Raw genomic sequence first — 19,725 nt, forward strand, 5'->3', positions numbered from 1 at the left:
CGTTTTTAATGCAAGTAAATGGTTTACACACGTTAAACACCAACGTGCCCATAGAAATGTATAGGCGCGTTAGTGTTTAACGCACCTTGAATTTACAGGCATATTAAAATAGCTAACGCACCTTAGTAAACTTACCCCAAAGAGTTTTTTTTCCTTGTTAGTGTGGTGTTACACAGAGGGAGCCTACTGAAAGTAGGGTGGAAAATATTGCAAACAGTTATCATTTTACTGCAGTTTTGATACACAGGCTACTATTTCAGAACATTAATGTTAAACCTCCCTTCTTCTCTGCCTTCACCCCCCCCCCACACTTCTGCTGGATGTGGCAGCATGCATCCGGTATTTCGTTATAGGAAAGGGAATATAGAAGTGGTTAAACTGTGGTAGTGGTAAACTGAGTCAGATGAAGGAAGACTTTTTTTTTTTTTTTGTTACAAAAGCTTCCTCTCTCACATTAGTGCTACCTTGTGGCTATCTGCCATTCAGTGAACAACACTCAATGAAATTACATGGCAATACTTTTAAAATAAATAGGATGAAATATTTTTTCACTCAACGAATAGCTAAGCTCTGGAACGCTTTGCCGGAGGATGTGGTAACAGCGGTTAGCATATCTGGGTTTAAAAAAGGTTTAGACAAGTACCTGGAGAAAGCGTCCATAATCTGTTATTGAGATGGACATGGGGGAAGCCACTGCTTGCCCTGGGATTGGTAGCATGGAATTGTGCTATTAATTGGGTTTCTGATATGTACTTGTGACCTGGATTGGCCACTGTTGGAAGCAGGATACTGGGCTACATAGACCATTGGTCTGACCCAGTATGGCTATTCTTATGTTCTTAATATACCACATGTCACAAAAAAGTCTATGGAGTCCTTCTACTAAATTGTGGGAAGCAGTTAACAATTGGTAACTGCCATGTTGGCATGACAGCACACACTAGTTCACTCATTAACTGCATGTTGTGTCAGGGGGTGGAAAGTAGGTGGGTCATGGGCTGAGCATGGTAGCATGTGGTACCTACCTTATGCTATCATTGTGCAGTTAGGGTGGGTTCACTGACTACCTCCTCATGAGGATGCGCTAAGTGCATCTGTGCTAATGATAAACAGGTTTATCACGCACTAAGAGCATTTCAATGAAGCAACTGCAGAGGACATGCTGGGCCCCTCCCCCAACAATTACTGTGCAGCCTTTACGCTGACCACGCATTAGTGTTTGCTGTTAAGACACATTAATGTGGGCTACCATTAAGACATGTTATTTTACTGTTACCCTCAGTTATTAGTAACGAGGTCTCATTGCATTAAATGGGACCTATGCTAAAATATAAGAACCTAAGTGTTGCTATACTGGGACAGACCAAAGGTCCATCAAGCCCAGTATCCAGTGAAGGTCCATCAAGCCCAGTATCCTGTTTCCAACAGTGGCTGACCCAGGTTAGAAGTACCTGGCTACAGCGGCATACCGAGGGCGGGGTGTTGGGGGCGGTCTGCACCGGGCACACACTACAGGGGAGGGGTGCAGGGAGCAGCTGTGCAGCTGTCGGCTCTGCCGGTTCCCTGCTCCCTCTGATGTTACTTCCTGTTCTGGGGCAGAGGGAGCAGGGAACCGGCGGAGCTGCTAGCCACGCAGCAGCTCCCAGCACCCCAGGAGGTAAGAGGCAATGCACCCGGAGGGAGATGTGTGTCTTGAGATGATGCGCCAGGGGACGACGACGATGCTTCCCTGGGGGGATGACGCTGCATCAGGGAGGGTGCATAGCCACTGCCTGGCTAGATCCCAAAATAGTAAAATAGATTTTATGTTGCTTATCCTAGAAATAAGCATGAATTCGTGGTAAAATAACCCATCTTAACAGTATCCCACATTGATAACTTTCCCCCTTAGTGTGAAGAGTTTCAGTCTAGTACCCAGAACTGATATTGTGATGTCATAATCCCTCATTCCACCCATGCCTAAGAGCCAAACCTCATCAGTGACGTCCATGCAGGTCTTTTTCTGCCGTCATCTACTATGTTACTATGCTACAAAGGCTTGATTGCCCTATACATGTCTCACTGTTATTACATATAGCAATGATTTCAATTTCTAAAGATATTTCTCTTTTCTTTAAGTAAGGGGGGAATTATCAACTTGGGCTACATATCATTATACTGAACCCCAGTTATTAGTAACTAAGTCTCATTGCATTAAATGGGATCTGTGCAAAAATACCATGAGTTAGTGATAAATTAACACGTGTTAATGGTAACCCATATTGATACTAAGCTCCTAGGGGGGGGGAGAAGATATCAATATGGGCTACCATTAAATGGCTTATTTTATCACTAGCTTGTGCTATTTTAACAACATAAAGGCAGTTAATAAATCCCAATAAATAAATAAATACAGGTCCCATTTTATGCTATGAGCCCTAGTTACTAAAAAAAACTGAGGTTAGCAGTAAAATAACACATCGTAACAGTAGCTCATATTGATAACTTCCCCCCAAGTGCAAAAACTTAACACTTTAAAAGGGCCCCTATACTTGACTATTGTCTGCCACAAATGCCACTGCAGGGGCAGGCGGGTCCCCTGGGAGACCTGTTGAACATGCTTGCCCCAAACTATTGGTGCTGTGAGAATGCTGTAGCCTGCTGAGCAGTGAGAACATGGGTGGCAAACTCTCAAGCAATGTACAGGGACCCTTGATCCTACAACAAAGGAGTAGAAGTAGAAAAGTTATCAAATGTTTTAAATTCTCAAGGCTTTGTAAGTATGAAAGTTGGTAGGCATGTGTGTAATCACTTTGGCATATCCTATATAATAATTCTCACCTCCAACCTTCCATGCTTGGGACCGTGGGTCCCTGGCTGCAAGTGGTCTGCGAGGCAGACACGCAGGACGTCACTGACGTCAACACAGCTGATTGCAAGGCAAGGGGAGGAGTAGGGAAACACGCGCAGCGTGTTTCCCTACTCCTCCTACTGCCTCAGAATCAGCTGTCACCCCCCCCGCGCTATGGCCCCCTCGAAACCCACCCCCTCCCGCGAACCTGTCGATCCCCCCCCCCGCCGGAACGCCGAAAACTGCCGCCGCCGTTGTTGTGCTACCTTCCCTTCCCTTCCCGTAGGTTGTTCAATCATCTTCTTAGAAAGTTTAACTCCATGCGTCTGACGTCAGATGCACTGAGTTAAACTTTCTAAGAAGATGATTGAACAACCTACGGGAAGGGAAGGGAAGGGAAGGTAGCACAACAACGGCGGCGACGGTGGCTGCAGTTTTCGGCGTTCCGGGGTGGGGGTGGGGGGGATCGACAGGTTTGCGGGAGGGAGTGGGTTCGAGGGGGCCGTAGCATGGGGGGGGGGGGGGGATTGCTTGCCTAAGGCCCGTTTCCTTCCCTACAGAAATGGGCCTTTTTTTACTAGTTTGTAATAACTTTGTAATCAAAACGCACCAATGTAACACCTCCTAATTGAAAATTGTAAGCCACACACATCAATGTAATTTCAATAATTGTAAACTGTAAGCCACTTTGAACTGAAACTTGCTTTTGGATAATAGTGGGATACAAGAATGAATGAATAAATACAAATAAATAAATAAATAAAATAACATGGGCTGTGGATTTGCTTTCTTTTGTTTTACAAGATGGATAGGTTAGAGTGGGCTTTGACGGAACATAAGGACAGAGCCAGGCGAACTTCTACGGTCTATGTCCCAGAAACACCAAAGAAAAACCATGATCAAGTATATAATATCACATTCATTGCTGATTTAATCTTGAATTGATAATGAGTGTGACTGTTGGGCAAACCGGATGGACCGTTTAGGTCTTTATCTGCCAACACTTACTATGTTACTATGGGGTCCTTTTACTAAGGTGACCTGAAAAATGGCCTGCATTGTTGTAGGCACGTGTATTGGACGCGTGCAGGTCCATTTTTCAGCGCACCTACAAAAAAGGTCTTTTTTTTTTGGGGCCAAAAATGGATGTGTGGCAAAATAAAAATTGGCGTGCGTCCATTTTGGGCCTGAGACCTTACCTCCACCCATTGACTTAGCGGTAAGGTCTCACCTGTTAACTGGGTGGTAATCGTCAGCGCGCATACACTGCCGATTACTGCCCGGTTAGTGACACATGGTAGAAAATTAAAAATATTTTCTGCTGCACATATCAGATGCATGTAAAAAATAGAATTACCACCTGGGGCACGCGGTAGTTCCAAACTGACACACGTTGGACATTGTTACTATATGTTAGTAAAAGGGCCCCTATGTTACAAACAAGACAAAACTAAAATATATCCTTAACGATGTCTGGCTTGGGGGGGGGGGGGGTTCAAGGTTACCATCTGAATGCAGCCTGATAATCATTCCCAATGGACTGCAGCAACAGGATTTGCCAACTGGCTCCAAATTGTCAGCACAATTTGAGCCCATCCTGGGTTTCGCCTATTGAAGGCATGAACTGTATCTTTTATTCTAAGAAAAGCAGCACTGCAGGTCCTAGCATGCACGGATAAACCCAAACCTCAATCATCTGTCCTAGAAAAACAAACAGAGCAAATCTGGCAAATGTAGGAGGATGTGGATCCCTTTCACCGGGCATGCTGGGATGGATGTTTTATTAAGAAACAGGGTCCTCAAGGTGCTGCCAGCTTGTTCCTGTTTGACTACTGCTGATGTCAGTTTGCAGTGATCCCCTTATGAATTGAAGTTCATTATATCCTTTTTAGCCTGCAGTGAGTGTTTTGTGGTTTTTCAGAATTTAAAAGCTCAAAAAGCAGAAAAGCACTGCACTTAGGCTGCTCTCTCTCTCTCTCTCTCCTCACACTGTAACTTCCATTTCATTGACCACTGCTCAGTGGATGAGTCATTCAGTTTTCTCAAAAGCCACACCAGTTCATTCATTCATTACTTTCTTGCTGTATTAGCGTAAGAATGAAAATCTAGCCTTGGTCTCAGGCCTCTTCACAGGCCTTTATTTGGAACAGTGCCTGGGTTTCTTTGCTTAACGTTTGCTCAGGCCCCTCCCTCTCCTTGCTGTTTCACTGAATGCAGGGCTCAGACCAGTGTTACTCCATTGGAGAAACACACAGGGGCCTGAGGGTTGGACTCAATGGGATGGCATGTGTGTCGTGTAAATTCTTCCGCAACAGTGTGACACATCCCACAAACATTTGGGGACTTAGAAAACGGCAGCTGAGCTGACCTCAGCACAAACAACTACTGCTGCATAGGGACCCAAAGATGAACTGCAACCAAAAATGCAGCCTGTAAAAGTGCCCAGTACAGGGGTCATTTTATAAAGTCATTTTTCTATTCATCTTTGAGTTGTTTTTGATGCTGTTGGGTGGGGGCTACTATCCCTTGACATGCATGTTTCGCCCCAGCTGTCTCAAGGATCACTCCCTACAAGAAGAAGAGCTGTTAGAATTTATAACATCCCTCCTCCTTTATAATTAAATTACACTGCCTTGAGTGGATTCCTTCAAAAAGGCAGTAAATAAATCCTAATTTGGGTCTTTTACTTAGGCGCAATGACATTTTTAGCGCGCCTTAAAAATAGGCACGTGCTAAATTTTTGTTAAGTCAACATATAATTTCAACATAGTCCTTCAAAATAATTGGCAAATTGGTACTGGTCATGTTTTAAGTGAAGAAATGTGGTCTCGCTTTTGGACAAAAGTAATGAAACCTCTTTCCTCTGCATCTGTCTTACAATCAGGGGTGTAGCAGCTATGGGGCCACGGGGGCCAGGGCCCCCATAGATTTGGCCCTGGACCCCCTGCCAACGACCCTCTCAACCCCCCCTCCCACAACGATCTGCAGGGCTTCGTTCTGTTTCTGTGAGTCTGACGTCAATGTCAGACAGACTCAGAAAACAAACGAAGCAAGAAGACTTTGGCTGGCGGGGGTTGGGGTTCCCCACCAGCAAAGGTAGGTGACGTCACGGCAACGGCAACGGCGGGTGGGCCACAGTTGTTGGAGGTGGTTCTGGCGGCGGGGGGTGTCGGCAATGGTGGGCGGCATCGGCAATGGTGGCGGGGGGGGGGGGGGGGGGCTAAAATGTGCCCCCTTACCTCGGCTCTGGACCCCCCTAATGGCGAAGTCCAGATACGCCCCTGCTTACAATCAATGTTTTTTCTGTATCATAAAACAAGTTGGACTCCTAGGAAACTTGCTGCAGCTGGTTTGAACTCATCTGACAAGTGTTGGCACTGTTCACCTCAAGTGGGCACTCTTCTTCATATGTTGTATGAGTGTAAACTGGTTTCTAAATTTTGGAAGGAAGTTTGGAGCATCATTCAAAAGATTTTACCTATTGATTGTGACCTGTCTTACTCTTTCATAATTTGCAAGTCTGCCTCTAATTCTTTTGATTTGTCTATTCCACGAGCAAAGCTACTAGACATTCTCCTTACCATTGCTCAAAAGCATATTTTACAGAACTGGAAATCTGCTCATCTATTGAATGTTCACTTTTGGTGGAATACAGTGCTACAACATCAAAAATTTGAGTTTGCCATGGCAGAGAAGTTTCGGATGACAGTCTCTAAGAAAAAAGTCTGGTCTCCTCTGGAAAATTACCTCCAATCTCTTCAGACTTCATTATAGCCAAATATAATGGAAATACATATCAGACACTCGGATAAACTTTTCTTTTTCCCCTTTTTAACTTCTTTTTCCTTTTGCTCCCTCTCCATTTTCTTTATTGTTCCTTGTTATTGTTATGTTTGGAAAACCAATAAAATATTTTGAAAAAAAAAAATAGGCACGTGCTAAATGCTAAAGACGCCCATAGGAATACATTGGCGTCTTTAGTTTTTAGCGTGCAACTATGTATGCTAAAAACGCCAGCGCACCTTAGTAAAAGACCCCCTAACTAACTAACTAACTAACTAAATAATAACAAACTTTTTACCTCAAGATTTTTAAGCGTCAGCTTCCTGGTATCACATCACACTCTTCCCAGTCAAGACGGCGCTTACAAACTTCCAGTCTAAATATAAATTCTCCTCACAATACCGTGTCACTTCCTATACTCCACCCCCCAGAGCTGGACTATACCAACATCATCCATTTGGAATCTGAATTGGAAAGAAGTAGGTTGATTATGGATGCCTGTCAAAGTGCCTTGCTCAGACAAATGGTGACGGAACCCACGAGGGAAGGGTCGATGCTGGATCTAGTGCTCACTAATGCAGGTAGTGTTTCCGATATCCGGGTGGGTGCCCACCTATGTAATAGTGATCATCACACTGTATGGTTTGATATAAGGGCGAAGGTGGAGAGCGGACGCACAAAACTCAAAGTACTAGATTTCAGTTGTACTGATTTTGATAAAATGGGGGAATACCTGAAGAAGGAGCTGTTGGCATGGGAAGGCGTAGGAGAAGTGGAAAAACAGTGGTCCAAGCTAAAGGCTGCTATAAATAAGGCGACTGATCTTTTTGTGAGGAAAGTAAACAAAAACAAGAGAAGCAGGAAGCCTATATGGTTCTCCAAACAAGTAGCTGAAAAAATAAGAGAAAAAGAGGTTTTGTTCAAGAAATACATTTGCTTATTTCCGATCTGACGAAGAAGGGCAACCTTCGAAAGCTAATCAAGAAATGTATTAAGTTATGTCCAATAAAAAAGGTATCATCTTATTTTCTTTTCCATGTTTTATTTTGTTTGATTTCTATTGATAACTTCAAGAAATACAAAAGAATGCAATGAGAAGATCATGGAAAAGATTATTGGATTAAACTCAAAGAAGCAAAGAGGGAAATATGGCTAGCGAAAGCGCAAGTGGAAGAAAAAATGGCTAAAGATGTAAAGAGGTGGCAAGACCTTTTTCAGGTATATTGGAGAAAGGAGAAGAGATAGGAATGGAATTGCAAGGCTGAAAGATAATGAGAATGGCTATGTGGAGAGTGATGAAGATAAAGCGAATGTGCTAAACAATTATTTCTCTTCAGTGTTCACGGAGGAAAATCCTGGACAAGGACCGCGGTTGGCTGCCGAGGGAACGTCTGGGAATGGAGTGGATACTGCGCCATTTACGGAAGAAAGAGTTTATAAACAGCTGGAGAATCTGAAGGTGAACAAAGCTATGGGGCCGGATGGGATACATCCCAGGATACTGAAGGAGCTCAGAGAGGTCCTGGCGGGACCTCTTAAAGATTTATTTAATTTAATAGATCTTTAGAGACGGGAGAGGTTCCGTGAGATTGGAAACGAGTGGATGTAGTCCCTCTTCACAAAAGTGAACACAGGGAAGAAGTGGGAAACTACAGACCGGTAAGTCTCACGTCGGTGGTAGGAAAAATAATGGAGTCGCTGCTGAAAGAAAGGATAGTTAACTTTCTAGAAGCCGACAGGTTACAGGACCCGAGGCAACATGGCTTTACCAAAGGAAAATCCTGCCAAATGAATCTTATTGACTTCTTTGACTGTGTGACCAAAGAACTGGATGAGGGATGTGCGCTAGATGTAATCTACTTGGACTTCAGCAAAGCTTTTGATATGGTCTCCCACCGAAGACTCGTGAATAAGCTGAAAGGGTTGAACTTAGGACCAAAAGTGGTGAACTGGATAAGAAACTGGTTGACAGACAGGTGGCAGAGGGTGGTGGTAAATGGAATCCGCTCGGAGAAAAGGAAGGTGAGCAGTGGAGTTCCTCAGGGGTCGGTGCTGGGGCCTATTCTGTTTGGAAGGAAGGTGTGCCTTTTTGTGGATGACACAAAAATAGCCAATAGAGTGGATACCCTGGAGGGAGTAGAAACAATGAGAAGGGATCTCCGAACGTTAGAAGAATGGTCGAGAGTCTGGCAGTTAAACTTTAATATACTAGAATAACACTGGGGTACCACTATGTCCTGGTTTCAGAATATAAACCTATACAGTACATAGAAACCGTTGTCTGCTTCTCACCAATCTACTTTTTTAAAATAATTTTTCAAATATGCTGTGAACCAAACTCACTATGTTTAAATACTATTAAAGTGCTCAGTGAAGTGCATATTACTCAGGCGAGTCAACTGGAAAGGTAATATGTCTCTTTAAGCATCATCGCACTTTTGCCCTCCCTCACCTCCTATAGTTTAATTGTACTAAATGTACATTGTTAATAATAAATAGACACTTAGCTGCGGGCAGGAGCAGTTCGATGTAATCCCGCTGTAACCAATTATTCTCCAGTAGTTGTCCGAGTAATTAGTGAATAAGTGAAAGTGAAGTTAAAAATTTTTTTATGTTCGTGCCGCCATCCTTGAAGCGGCTTACTTCTGATTCTTCTTCCAATCACTAAAATATTATCCTGCTTATTTTCGAAAGGAGAAAAACGCCCATGTTCAGGAGACGGGCATCCGTTTCCCGTGGGCGGCCAAATTGGTATAATCGAAAGCCGATTTTGGTCATCTTCAACTGCACTCCGTTGCAGGAACGAATAAAGTTGATGGGGGCGTGTCAGAGGCATGGTGAAGGCAGGACTGGGGCGTGGTTATCGGCCGAGCAGAGTTGGGCGCGCTCGGCCGATAATGGAAAAAAGAAAGGCGTTTTTAACGAGAATTTAGGACACTTTTTTTTGGACCCTTTTTTCTCATGAACAGGTCCCAAAAAAGTGCCCTAAATGACCAGATGACCCCTGGAGGGAATCGGGAATCACCTCCCCTGACTCCCCCAGTGGTCACTAACCCCCTCCCACCAAAAAAAACCCACTTGCAAAAACCTTATTTCCCAGCCTCTATGCCACCCTCAAATTCCGTACCCACCTCAATGACAGCAGAATGTGTTGGATCCTCTCACAGCCTTTCCCTGGGTCAGATGTGGCTCTCGGGTGCACTGCAGGGTCACATCAGCATTGCATTGTGGTGGGTGTAGGGTATTGGGTTCCGTGATTTCACTAGCTTGTGTTACAGTCTCACGATGTTGGTAGTTGTTAGGCTCTTCTCCCATGGTGCTTTTCCCTCTGCTTACTGGGTCAGAGTGTGCCCTGTTTTGTTTCCGGTAATCCACGAGGTAGTGGCCATTTTTGTAAGTCCGTTTTAGATCCCTTTCGTGTGTTAGCCACATTACAGAACTTAGTTCTTACCTTGAATGTTGCTGAAAGAGGGCATTGTACACCATTCTGCCAGCTCTGAGCTACTGCTAATCTTAGTATCAGGGAGACTCGTTGCCAGTGGGGCACAACCTCTGATCTGCAGTTAACTGTGAGTAAACGCGGTTATTGAAATAAAGAACATTTTCAGCAAGATTAGTCTTATGGTGTGAACTGCTGTGCCAAGGTTATACAGCAGCAACAAGTCCTGTAACTGGAGCAGTTTTAGTGGGTAATGCAGTGCACTTCAGGCAGGCGGACCCAGGCCCATCCCCCCCTAACTGTACCACTTGTGGTGGTAAATGGGAGCCCTCTAATCCCCCCCCAACCCACTGTACCCACATGTAGGTGCCCCCCTTCACCATTAAGTGCTATGGTAATGGTGTTGAGTTGTGGGGAGTGGGTTTTGGGGGGGATTTGGAAGTCTCAGCACCCAAGGTAAAGGAGCTATGCACCTGGGAGGTAATTTAATGTTTTTTCCTATTTTTTAAAAGTACCCCCTAGGGTGCCCGGTTGGTGTCCTGGCATGTGAGGGGGACCAGTGTACTACGAATCCTGGCCCCTCCCATGACCCAAAGCCTTGGATTTGGTCATTTTTGAGCTGGGACGCTTTGGTTTTGATTATCACTGAAAAACAAAAATGCCCAGCTCAAACAAACGCCCACATCTCCCCTACCCCCATTCATCCATCCATGTCCAGCAACTCTCCATTCTCCCTTGCCCTCTCCTCCATCCATCTCCAACAAATTTCCTCTCTCCCCTGCCCCCTCCATCCATGTCCAGTAATTCTCATCTCCCCCCTGCCCTCCCCTCCATCCATCCATGTCCAGCAATTCTCCTCTCTCCCCTGCCCTCCCCTCCCCTCCTCTCCTGTCCAGCGATCTCTTCTCTCCCCCTGCCCTCCCCTCCCCTCCATCCATCCATCCATGGCCAGCAATTCTCCTCTCCCCCTGCCCTCCCCTCCTGTCCAGCGATCTCTTCTCTCCCCTTGCCCTCCTCTTCTCTCCATGTCCAGCAATCTCTTCTCTCCCCCTGCCCTCCCCTCCATGTCCAGCGATTCTCCCATGCCCTCCCTCAGCTCCCCGACAGCCCTCCTCTCCGTTCCTTCCTGCCTCCCCCCCCATGTGTTTAACCCTCTTACTCTCCGTGGCAGCGACATCAGTGAAGAAGAAGGCACTGCAGGCTCGCCTCTAGCTTCTCCCTTCCCTCTTCACACAGTGTCCTGCCCTCACGGAAACAGGAAATGCATCATCGCAGAAGGCGGGACACTGTTTGAATAGGGAAGGGAGAAGCTGGAGCCGGAGGCGTGCCCTCAGTGCCTTCTTCGTCACTGACGTTGCTGCCATGGAAAGTAAAAGGGTTAAAACACACAAACGCACGCGCTGGGGGGGGGGGGGAGGAGGAGGGAGGAACAGAGAGGAGGAGGGCTGCCGGTTGGGCAGCTGAGAGCAGGAAGGAAGGAGGGACCGTCGGAGAGCTGCCTGGCTGCAGCGCTGCGCCAGCCCTGCGTTTGTGGGGGCAGCAGCCAGGGGAAGGTCATGGTTGTGCTGGGGAGCCTCCCCAATCCTCCCACAAGGGTCGCCTATGTACATGCTACAGCAAGGTCTTGTCCCTAAGGAAAATGGCAATATCCTACTCACCCCGATACCAAAAGACACCAAGAAAAAAAACAATGAAATCACTAACTGCCGTCCAGTAGCATCCATCCCATTGTCAGTCAAACTGATGGAAAGCATGGTAGCCAAACAACTTACAGAATATATAAACAAATTCTCAATATTACATGAATCACAGTCAGGTTTTCACCCCCTCCACAGCACAGAAACAGTACTACTCACTCTCCTAGCCAAATTCAAGCAGGAAATAGCAATAGGCAAAAATATCCTCCTTCAATTCAACATGTCTAGTGCATTCGACATGGTAAACCACAATATATTAATAAGAGTACTAGATAAGTTCGGGATTGGTGGAAACATACTTAGTTGGATCAAGGGTTTCCTAACCACAAGAACATACCAAGTAAAATCAAACTCAAACATATCACCATGGAAAGCAGACTTTGGAGTACCACAAGGATCACCGCTATCACCGATCCTCTTCAACCTAATGATGACCCCACTAGCCAAGTCCTTATCCAACCAAGGCCTTAACCCCTTCATCTATGCAGACGATGTCACAATATACATTCCTTACAAATCTAAACTGACAGAAATCACTAATGAAATCAAGATCAGCTTGAACATCATGGACTCTTGGGCAAATGCATTTCAACTAAAACTCAACAAAGAAAAAACACACTGTCTTATCCTCTCATCCCAACACAGCGCGGACAACCCCACAATTATCAACACCCCAGATTACACCCTCCCTATCTCAGACAGCCTGAAAATCCTCGGCGTTACATTGGACCGCAACCTAACACTAGAGAGCCAAGTGACATCCACAACAAAGAAAATGTTCCACTCAATGTGGAAACTCAGACACGTGAAACAATTCTTCCCGAGGGAAACATTTTACAACCTGCCCTCCCCTCCATCCATGCCCAGGAACATGTCCCCGACAGCCCTCTTCTCCGTTCCTTCCTGCCTCCCCCCCACGCATTTAACCCTTTTACTCTCCTTGGCATTTAGACTACTGCAATGGAATTTATGCAGGATGCAAAGAACAAACATTAAAGAAACTTCAGACTACTCAAAACACGTCAGATAGACTTATCTTTGGAAAAACGCGATTTGAAAGCGCAAAACCCCTCCACGAAAAACTACACTGGCTCCCAATCAAAGAATGCATTGCTTTCAAAATCTGCACTCTGGTTCACAAAATTATCTACGGTGAAGCCCCAGAATACGTAACAGATCTGATTGACCTACCAACTAGAAACACATCCGGATCAACACAAACGTACCTAAATCTGCACTACCCAAGCTGCAAAGGACTCAAATACAAATCAACTTACGCATCCAATTTCTCCTACATAAACACACAGCTGTGGAATGCATTACCAAAAGTCTTGAAAACTAAGTACGACCACCTAAACTTCCAGAAAAAACTAAAAATAACCTGTTTAAAAAGGCATAACCTACCAATCCAACATAAATGCCTGATCTCTGCTACACAATAAAACTAAAGTACGTTATGGACATAACACAACTCTTCTGTTGTACAATTCCCTAATGTGGCTATGCCACATGAACTTTATCTTACCACAATATCACTTTGTATTTGTTTACACCGGAGTCTGCAAACACCTCTCCGGTACTATGTAAGCCACATTGAGCCTACAAATAGGTGGGAAAATTTGGGATACAAATGTAACAAATAAATAAGTAAATAAAATATTCAGTGACAGATAGCCGGCTTTCTCCCATGGTATCTCCGGTTAACAGTTAAAACATAGCTGGTTATATCACCCGATATAACCGGCTATCTGATGATTTTCAGTGCAGAGGCGGCTAAGTTTGGTTGCCATATTTGGCTGCCACAATAGGTGGAATAACTTTGTGTGGCTCCAACTTAACCAGCTAGTGCTGAATATCGGCTTGGCCATTTAAGTTGAAACCAACCAAATTTAAACCAGATATTTGATGCCGGTCACTGAAAATGGCTCAGCATTGAATATCGCGGACCGTGGGAGGCAGCCTACCCCGACTATCTTCAGTGGTCTGAATATTGGCCCGAATATATATTTTTTATTGGACTATTATCCCAGATAAAAACCAGACAAGTGGATAACTTTTAACTGTTCAAATGACTTGTTTAGGAGGTTTGATGGCGTGTGTTTCTATCCTTTCTCAAAGAAAAAACAGTGTTCAGCTTAAAGATAAAAGGGAAGGATGCATCCCTACTGCTCACTTTCATTTTGATGAAGTCCTTCAGATTCTGCTAAGGTCATGGAGTAGTGGAATGGGTTCTTATTTTGTAGATCAGGAAACACGTGTGCACTTTTATTCATAACCACCCCCCCCCCCCCCCATTCCTGTGACTGAAAAATAACTCTTGCTTTTTCCTGTGACCCTTTTGAAGCTTCCCTGCTCAGCAATTGTTTCATGACTTGTGCAGCTTGAGGTTGTTTTAAAGGGATATGAGTGTGGATACCATATGGTTCATTTGGGGTGGGGAGAAGATCTCATTAAATAAACCAAAAACTCTCTGTTTGGAGCCTCTAGTTTTCACATTTCATACTGGAATAAAACAGCCAAGCATAAAATGCTACCGAATTAACAGCCTTCTTACAAGGAAATTTGGAGCTTCGTATAATTTTGGCATATAATCTTTAAATCAAATTAATTCTATCAGTTTCTCTAGTAGAGTAACATGAGAGGGGGGCCATTCTGACTTTGTGTAGCTCTTGTTAAACTTGCAAAATGTGTTTACATAAAAATCCCTGCTGATGTCATGGACAGGATCACACAATGGCATGCTGCTGCTTCTAGGGCAGAGAAAAAGATGAAAGTGATTCCTGCCTTCTGAGAAGAAGAGAAAGTGTTTCCTGTTGGGGCAGAGGAGTTTCCTGTTCTGGGGGAGGAGGAGGGTGGTTCTGTGGAGAAGGAGGGAGAGAGAAAATTTCTCATTCTGATGTGAACAGGAAAAGAAAGAGGAAAGAATTCCTGTTCTAAAGTGTAGCAGAAGGGAAAATGGAAAAAGGAGAAAGCTCAGGTGGGGGAGGAATCAACAGGGTTGCTAGTTAACTTTGGGGCTAATTTTCAAAAGAGAAAAAACTCTCTAAAGAGTGGCATAAAGCAGCATTTGGATGTTTTTCTCACCTAAACATCTAAATCGCTATTTTCAAAATCCATTGTCCAGACGTTTTTCAATGCAGTTCATCTGCAGTGCGTCCAAAAAATTTCAAGGGGGCATGTTAAGGATGGGATTTGAGCATGCCTAAAACCTGGACATTTTTCAGCCATAATGGAACAAAACGAAAACGTCTAGGACTAAAACTAAGACATTTTGAGCTAGATCTATTTTAATTATGACTAAGCCCCCCAAAGTGCCCTAAATGACCAGATGACCACTGGAAGAATACATGAATGACATCTCTTACTCCCTCAGTGTTCTCTGACCCTCTCCCACACCCCAAAAATGTAAAAGAAACAGTACACACCAGCCTCTATGACAGCCTCAGATGTCATAGCCATTCCTATTAGAGCAGCAAGCAGGTCCCTGGAGTAGCCTAGTGGTTGGTGTTATGGACCCAGGCCCATAGTCCACTCTTGTGGTGGAATGTGTGAGCCCTTCAAAACCCACCAAAAACCTACTATTCCCACATATAGGTGACACCTGCAGCTGTAAGTGGTGTACAGTTGCGTACAGTAGGTTTTTGGTGGGTTTTGGAGAGCTCACTATACAATATAAGGGAGCAACAGTGAGATGTGTACCTGGAAGTTTTTAGATGAAGTCCACTGCACTGCCCCCTAGGGTGCCCTACTGCTCTGCTGGGATGTCTGTGTGGCCAGTCTACTAAGAATGCTGGCTCCTCCTACGTCCCAATAGTCCGACTTTGAGCATTTTTCACTTGGACATTTTTTTTCCAAAAATGGACCAAAAAGATAAATGCATAGAGCACAAAAACATCTAACAAATGGCTATTTAAAAAAAAAAAAAATAGACGTTTTGCTGTTTTGAAAATTGCTATCAGGCTCATTTTCGAAAGAGATGGACATCCATCTTTTGACATAAATCGGCACTTGGACGTCCATCTCTCAGAGACGTCCAAATCAGTATAATCGAAACCTGATTTTGGACATCTCTGACGGAAGTCTGTTGCAAGGACGTCCAAAACTCAAGGGGGTGTATCGGAGGTGATGTGGAGGCAGGACTTGGGCTTTCCTAAGACTTGGACGTCTTTGAGCCATTATGGAAGAAAGTAAAGACGTCCATGACTAAAACTTGGACGTTTTCACTCGGACCTGTTTTTATTATGAATAAGGCACAAAAAGGTGCCCGAAATGACCAGATGACCACTGGAGGGAATAGCGGATGACCTACCCTTACTCCCCCAGTGGTCACTAACCCCCTCCCACCCTCAAAAAACAACTTTAAAAATATTTCGTGCCAGCCTCAGATTTCATACTCAGGTCCATGACAGCGCATGCAGGTCCCTGGAGTAGTTTCATAGTAGGTGCAGTGCACTTCAGAGAGGCAGACCCAGGCCCATCCCCCCCCCACACCTGTTACATTTGTGGAGGAAACAGCGAGCCCTCCAAAACCCACCAAAAACCCTCTGTACTCATATATAGGTGCCCCCTTCACCCGTAAGGGCTAGGGTAGTGGTGCACAGTTGGGGGGGGGGGGGCTCAGTACACAAGGTAAGGGAGCTGTGTACCTGGGAGCATTTTACGAAGTCCACTGCAGTGCTCCCTAGGGTGCCCGACTGCTGTCATGGTATGTCAGGGGGACTAGTGTACTACATATGCTGGCTCCTCCCACGTCTAAATGGATTTGCATTTGGATGTTTTAGACTTGGATGTCTTTGGTTTCGAAACTCACTGAAAATCAAAGACGTCCATATCCAGGGACATCCAAATCCAAGGACATATATGGTATTTTCGAAACAAAAGATGGACGTCCATCTTTTTTCGAAAATGACCTTCTCCTCGCCTCCGAATTTGGACATCTTTGTAAATGTCCAAATTCTGACTTAGATGTTTCTTTTGAAAATGCCCCTCCAAATTTCCTATTCAGATTCTGTTTGTTTTGAGCAAAATATCAAAAGTTGGATTTAGACTACATATCGAAAATGCCCCTCCACTTTATACCAGTGATGTATGTTGAAGAGGAAACAGGTAAGAAGGAGTATTGCTGTTGCCAAGGTGTAATCATCAGTCCTTAGAGCAATAGTGTCAAGTCAAATTTCACCATTGTTACATGCATGATTAATCACAATTACACATTTTAATTGAAATGCAGCCCTAAAAAAATTAAAGAATAAAAAGTAATGAAAAGCTAAGGAGTACAAAATACAAACTGAAAAACTTACAAATTAAAGAATCTAAAACAGCAGGCAGAATAGCTATAAACAGCCTTACAGTTTTCAGAGCCTACTTCAGAAAAGAAGCCCTATAAACAAAGGGGTCCTTTTACTAAGCCGCATAGGTACCTATGCATGCCCAATGGGTGCCAATTTGGAATTACTGCCCAGCTACCGCATGGCCTGGATGGTAATTTCATTTTTTAACGCGCATCCACTACGCACACCGGAAAATAAAAATTATTTTCCGGTGCAGGGCGCTAACCAGGCGGTAAAAGGCATTGTATGTGCGTAGACCATTATCGTCCAGTTAACGCATGAGACCTTACCACTAAGTCAATGGGTAGCAGTAAGGTCTCAGACCCAAAATGGACACGCACCAATTTTCATTTTGCTGCATGTCCATTTCGGCCAAAATAAAAAAAGAGGCATTTTTTACAGGTGCACTGAAAAATGGATCTGCACACATCCAGAACACACACCTACACTAGCGCAGGCCACATTTCAGCGCACCTTAGTCAAAAGACCCCAAAATGACTTAACATCAGACCATACAGAGACACTAAGGCAAACCCGTCATACAGAATCGGGGGGGGGGGGGGGGGGGGGGGAACAACATGATCATGTTTCAAGCTGGAAATATGCTTTGCATCAGGGCACACTTCAAAAAATGAAAACAAATGTATTAATGGAAAAAATCTTCAAAACAAAACTTCAAAACATAAAAATATAATGTAGGTCCATTGATTTCCATCCAATTCTTCAAACTTTCAAAACATGATGACTGGGTATAAATAATAGTTAATGTTTTGAAAAAAAGTCATAAAGTCATGTTTTACGCAATGGTGGTGAGATTTGAATTGACACTATTGCACTAAGGATAAGTAAAGATTATTCACTCCTGCCCTAGGTGAGATAGCATTTAATCATCTCTCTGACCTTATGTGCAACTTTCTTTAGTCACCTTATTTTCTAACTCCTCTTACTCTCTTACCTATCTATATATTCCATCTTTTCTTATTTCCTACTACTTTGTCTATTAAAATGTTCTATTACATATTGTGTTGTCATTGTAAGTAGTATACTATCGGCCTTATTTTCAAAAGTGATGGGCGCCCATATTTCGACCCAAATCGGGAGATGGGCGCCCATCTCGCAAAGGTGCCCAAATCGGTATAATCGAAAGCCGTCACGGGAACGAACAAAGTTGACGGGGGCATATCGGAGGTGTGGGGAAGGCGGGACTGGGGCGTGTTTTCGGCCGAGCAGAGATGGGCGCCTTCGGCCGATAATTGAAAAAAAAATGGCCATTTTTAGCGAGAATTTAGGTCACTTTTTTGGACCCTTTTTTTCACGAACAAGTCCCAAAAAAGTGCCCTAAATGACCAGATGACCACTGGAGGGAATCGGGGATGACCACCCCTGACACCCCCAGTGGTCACTAACCCCCTCCCACCAAAAAAAAAAAAAAAAAAAAACTTTAACAACTTTTTTTTCCAGCCTGTATGTCAGCCTCAAATGCCATACCCAGCTCCATCACAGCAGTATGCAGGTCCCTGGAGCAGTTGTTAGTGGGTGCAGTGGACTTCAGGCAGGTGGACCCAGGCCCAACCCCTCCCCCCACCTGTTACACTTGTGGTGGTTAATGTTGAGCCCTCCAAAACCCCCCAAAACCCACTGTACCCACATCTAGGTGCCCCCCTTCAGCCATAAGTGATATGGTAATGCTGTAGAGTTGTGAGCAGTGGGATTTGGGGGGGATTTGGGGGGCTCAGCACCCAAGGGAAGGGAGCTATGGACTTGGGAGGTATTTAACTTTTTTTTTTTACTTGTTACAAATGCCCCCTAGGGTGCCAGGTTGGTTTCCTGGCATGTGAGGTGGACCAGTGCACTATGAATCCTGGCCCCTCCCACAACCCAATGCCTTGGATTTGTTCATTTTTGAGCTGGGCGCCTTCGGTTTCCATTATCGCTGAAAAACGAAACTGCCCAGCTCAAATCCGCACATATCCGATGCATTTACCCGGCACAAACCGTATTATCGAAAAAAAAGATGGGCGCCCATTTGTTTTGAAAATACGTTCTGTCCTGCCCCTTTACGTACCCGTTCTCAGACATAGACACCCATGGAGATGGGTGTTCGCGTTCGATTATGCCCCTCCACGCCATACTTTTAAAGTATGCACATTAGTCAACAAAATCATTCACGGCGAAGCCCCAGCCTACATGTCTGAGTTAATAGACTTACCACCCAGAAACGCCAAAAGATCATCTCGAACTTTCCTCGACCTTCACTTTCTCAATTGCAAGGGCCTGAAATACAAGACGCTACACGCGTCAACCTTCTCTCACATAAGCACGCAGTTTTGGAATACACTGCCGCGCAACTTAAGAAAGATCCACGAACAAGCTTCCTTCCGCAAATTATTGAAGACCCATCTTTTTGAAAAAATCTACGGAAAGAGCCAAAACACATAAAGTCCACACTCACTGTTCACTAATGCATCATACATCCACTTCTGCAATCTCATCCCCGTAATCTCACATCACTCATACCTCCACTCAGAGAAATATGTATACCATATGTCTTCATGCCTTAATATTGCCCTTTAAGTCTCCCATTGTCCCCTTCCAATGTTTCAATGTCTATGTTCCATCGTTATATTCCTTAACGTTACTTCGACT

Source organism: Microcaecilia unicolor, chromosome 4 (genome assembly GCF_901765095.1).
Source record: "Microcaecilia unicolor chromosome 4, aMicUni1.1, whole genome shotgun sequence".
Taxonomy (NCBI): Eukaryota; Metazoa; Chordata; class Amphibia; order Gymnophiona; family Siphonopidae; genus Microcaecilia; species Microcaecilia unicolor.